The sequence below is a fragment of the Buceros rhinoceros genome, unplaced genomic scaffold, assembly GCF_000710305.1.
Source record: "Buceros rhinoceros silvestris isolate BGI_N320 unplaced genomic scaffold, ASM71030v1 scaffold13934, whole genome shotgun sequence".
Taxonomy (NCBI): Eukaryota; Metazoa; Chordata; class Aves; order Bucerotiformes; family Bucerotidae; genus Buceros; species Buceros rhinoceros.
In genome coordinates, this window is record NW_010407812.1 from 86412 (window position 1) to 91355 (window position 4944).

The 4944-nt window shown below is 51.0% G+C and overlaps 1 protein-coding gene across 1 annotated transcript in view; it reads right to left on the reverse strand.

The window, feature by feature from the left end:
• Positions 1-4944, reverse strand: part of TNFSF15 (tumor necrosis factor (ligand) superfamily, member 15) — a 13444-nt gene that overhangs the window by 7492 nt on the left and 1008 nt on the right. The gene's annotated exons all lie outside the window — the stretch shown is intronic.

Genomic DNA, 4944 nt, shown 5'->3' on the forward strand with positions numbered 1-4944 from the left:
GAGGGTTGGTCCTGCGTAATCGCACGCGCGCAGCCAGTTGCTTCTTGCCAGGTGTGAGTCTGCTTACGGCAGCTCGTAAAGCAGCATGGCTCCTTACTGGAGGACGCTGGGGGATGCTGACTCTGTATCCAGCCCCCGTGGGGTGTGAGGAGCATCCTTAACACCTTCCCCAGGGCACAGTTCATTGTGGGTCTACGCCAGCGGTGTGGTCGCAGAAAGCAGATGGCCTGGGTAACTCAGCCAGCTCAGAGTTGACTCTCAGGGGTGCCAGGAGCCCCTGTCATGCGGTGTTTGTCAGGAGCACACTGGTGTGGTACGGGGTGTTTATGGACAGCTACAGTGAACACACTGGAGGGAGCAAACCACCACCGATCAGCTTGCAGCTCCACATTTGACGCCCGTTGCTTAAAAACCAGGCTGAAACAGTATTAGCACACAGATGCTGAAGCTGGTGGCTGTGTCTCACACAACTTCAAATACTGCAGGAGAAGCTGGAAATAGATAGTTTACATTGGCTGGGGAAAGGAGAGTGTTTGTGGGAGAAGAGTCAGGCTGCCGGGTTAGGGGACTGCTAGCTACTCTAATAAGCCCAAAGATATTTTAGTGTTTTTCTAGCAGTAAACATCCATGTGCTCCTGCAGAAAACCGTAATTTCTAAAATAGTTGCTTCCATGTGCTGGAAGAAATAAATGGAAGAAAACTGCAGAGAAAATTCTCTATTTCTTCCTTCCTTCCCCACCTGCACAGCCATATAGCCTAGCCCATGCAGCAGTCTGTTCTCTGCAGGAAACGGCACCCAGGAGAGCCGGGGGTGCAGGAGCTGGGTGTGGGGCTGACAGAGGAGGATGCTGTGCTGCCATGACGTGTCTGGGCCTTTCAGTACAACGTTCCCCAAGGTCCTGTCTGCTTGCCAGGCTCTCTAAACACAGCTGTGCTTTTGATGTGACCCAGTCACTGCCAGGTGACTTTCTCCGTCCCCTTGTGGGGAGCACAAGAGCGGTGTGGAGGCTTTCCCCCGCTGCTCTTGGCCAGATGTATCTGCATATGAGCCTATTTACACCCTTATTTATGTGATGCTTCCTACACATCGGATTTTTATCGGGTGACGCATTTTCTAAGGACGCTAAATACTGCAATGAGCTACAAGTCAATCACAAACCTCCATTTAATCACGCGACTTCAGCGGGACTGTTTACATCTTCAAAGCCCAACTTCTGCCGAAGTGCTTTATATAAACTCAGATGTTGCAATACAAACAGGGGTGATGGGAGAGTGGGAAGGATATCAGGAAGAATTCTGCTTCTTTATAAAGAAACAACAAAATGATTTTGCCTAAAAACTGGGGAGCTTTTTATGCAACCTCAATTTACTTGGTTCCAAAGAAGGCCAGATGGAAACTCGGGGTATGGGAGCTGCATTCATAGAAGCTGAAGATCAGTGTGGTGCAGTAGATGCAGCAAGCAAGGTGTTGCAAGGTGTGAAATTATTCTGTTGCTTGGCAGAGGTAGGAGATTTTTTTTCACAACTGTGCACTTTGATAAGGGTACAAACTAAACCTCCCATAGAAAATGTTTTAGGGCTCGTCAATGCTACATGATGGCCAGGCATTAGTAATATTTGCCCTACATAGCACGGATGCTGTACCTGGGTGGTGTAGGTGAGGTGGAGAGGGAGAGCTAAGCAGCAGGAGACAACAGAGAGATCATTTAAACAATTAGTGGTTTTCACTCTTTTCCTTTCTTGCTTAGCTGTGATTCTGAAAAGTTCCCAGCATGGCTTCAATTTTCCATTTGGTTACTGAGGAGAGACTGTAACCAGCACTGGCTGATGCTGAAAATCCCACCTTACAGACAAACATCATCTTGGGCAGGCAACTCTAATTGTCTTGAGGACTGCGGTATGCAAAACCCTTCTATATTGTTTTGATACTGAGAATGTCCAAAAGCCCCACGGCATTTCCATCGCTGTATCACTAAAGCCAAGAAGGGCTGAACACCCCCTGTTCACCCGCTTTGCCTCTCGCACCTCCAGGAAGGGCCAGGGGGATCTGCTAGAGAATCGCCTGGGAAAAGCAGCTTGGCCCTGCAGGCAGGGAGATTTGTAAGAAACCCCCCCCCGGCACCTCCATCCACTCCGCTTTTAGCACAAGGTGCTATTTTACAGAGGCGGTCTCTGCATATCGAGACACGTTTCACACACCTGCAATTTTGCCAGCTCTGGGGACGTTGCATAGCCTGGGCTGGGCATCTTCTTAGGGGCCTGTCCTGTGCCAGTCAAAACTGGCCTCGGGGGGAGCATTTGGGCTGGACTCTAGTGCCCAGTGTAAGCGTGTTCCCAGGGCACGTGCCCACTGGCTTCTTCAGCCACGAGGACCACACGCATCAAGCAAGCAGTGGCCAGGCAGGAGTTTCACTGCTGTGGACTTTTGGAAGGGGAATCCCACGCACCCAGGCCCAGGCGCAAGGCTCACTGCTCCTCCCCAGACAGTTCTCCCTCCCTACACATCAGGAAGCCACTTCAGGTTCTCCTTCCCATTTGGGCTCCTGGCTCTGCACGTCTCCCTGTTCTGCCAGTCCTTATCTGAGCTGTGTTGCTAGCTTTGTGACTTCATCCTTTTGGACAGGATCCAGGTGGAGCTGTGAGGACTCTGAAGTCCCTCCTGTACTGCAGCAGCTCCCTTCTCCATTGCGAGGCTCATTCGGCACACAGGGTTGTGTACAATCCTTTGGGCAGGTTTTGCTGCCTGTGGTCCTGCCATGCCAAGGATGCTATGAAAATAAGCCCAAGTACCAACATCTCCAGACCACGGCTCTCGATGCTCTTGATGCTCTGCTGTTTTGGGCTAGCCAAGCAGGTTGCTAAGGTAGCCAGAGATGCTCTTCAGACTGCTGGGCCGTTTCCTTTGCAGATTTGGTCACTCAGACTGAAACTTGGCTTCCTTTTGGGGAAGGATGCACAGCAGTCCTGGCCCTCCCTCTGGAAGGACACCACTAGAGTCTTTTCTAGATTCCCTGGTAGTAACACAAGCCATGTGTTATTGCTTAAAGAGCTCTATTTCCTCACCTCACTCGGTCTTGGTGAACAAAAGAAAGTGATTTCTATTTCCAAAAGGGAAGTAGTGTAGTGAGCCTGGAAGGTGTCCAAGGAAACCATCACCAGACGTGAATTATTCATGCAAGACACATTATACCATGAGAGAGAGAAACCCGGTGGCTCACAGGTGTTGCTGTAATGACATAACTTGCTCTGCTTTTTCCTGAAAGGGACGCTTCCAGAGGAAAAGGTGAGCTTGTATCCCTTCAGAGGTGGAATGTGACACTGTGTGTGCCCACACAAAAGCAGAGATGAATAAACTGCCACTCCTACAGGCAAATCGAAGAGGCACACCCCTGTTGCACAAACTTTCCCAGGCTCCCTTCTTCCTCCTTGCTCCAGGAAGGACAGGCTCAGGAATTTACTACATCTGCTTCTCAATTGCTTGGCTGCCGAGTCCCTCCCTCCTGCCAGGACTGTTTCCAGTGCGCAGAAGTGGCATGTGTGGGCTGAGCTCTGGTCCTGGGGCAACGAGAGGACTCTCCCACGGGTTGGCTGCTGCAAGGACTAGCAAGTGAACATGCACCTGGTGCAAACTCGGGGCTGCTCACTTGCCCCTGGTATGCCCAGAGCGTCTGCACACCGAATCCAGTGCCACAGAGAACACTGGCACCTGCATGTGGCCCCAACATAGTCCTGATTCAGGTTACCAGTGGGGCACGTGAGGAAGTCATCCTTTAGCAATCCAGTTCTAACCCTTCAAATGCAGAAGGAAATGCAGAAAGACATTTTCCCAAGAGCCTTTATGGCCAGAAACATTTCCAGGGACTGAACCAGCACCCGGGCTCAGCCCAAGACACAGCTCTGAGCATTTAACAGAAAGCTACCCGGGCAGATGGATCCACCTGCCTGTGCTCTGTTGTGGGACAGCACTGGCGATACAGTCACCCACCAGCACTGAACGGAAAGTTCAGAAAGGGCAGGATCCAGCTGAATGATAGCTGGGCACTGCACCTGCTGGGCTTGGCACCAAGGCAGCAGGCAGCCAGCCAGCCCTGATGATTTTTCTCTTCCTCACTGGGACTTGCAGAGGCTGTAACTCCTCTGATCACCTCATTACATCACTGAGAGAATATTACGCCTTAATGACTTGGTGCATATGCATGGAAATACACACTAGTGTAGCCCAGGCCAGAGCAAATCTAAGGGCTTGCATCATGCTTTTCCTCTTAGGAAGCCAAACCCACTCACCAAAATACTTCTCTCTGCTGACTCCTCCAACAGGGACATATTAGTCCAATCAGACAGGCTAACATTTTATTATTACTTCGCTCTAAGATCGTTTCAAGAACTGAACTATTCTATCCTGAACAACCTTACAGGACGCAAACAAAGAGCAGTGCAGCTGAGAGTGTCCAAAGAGCCTCTTCACTCCAAGTGCACCGACTGCTCTGGCTGCCCTCAACAGCCAAAACAGGGGCAGCGCGGCAACACGCAGGTTCACACGGGCAAGAAACAGGCAGATTTAACAGCCTGAGGTACTGCGCAGGGCGGCTGCATCTCCCTCCTGCCGGGCACAGAGGTCTATCCAGGGAATGCAGAAGATGCTGCACCCAGAAGCCGGCATTGCTTGGGCTCCACGTGCCGGCTGCGCAGACTCGAGGTCAAGAGCATGCACGAGTGCAGCTGCAGGTCACGCTCCCCACACAGTCATAGGCTAAATGTGTGCAGGGTTAGAAATCTGCCTTCGAGGCCACTTAACTAACCCTGCTTTCTTCTACTGTTCTGAAGTGAGCATGTAACAAGCAGGCTAATTAGTTGGGAATTTCAGACTTGAAGCTAAAATTCAAACCTTCATTCCTCAGACATTTGTGCATACATGTATCCTTCTAGCATGGGGCAGTCCTGCTG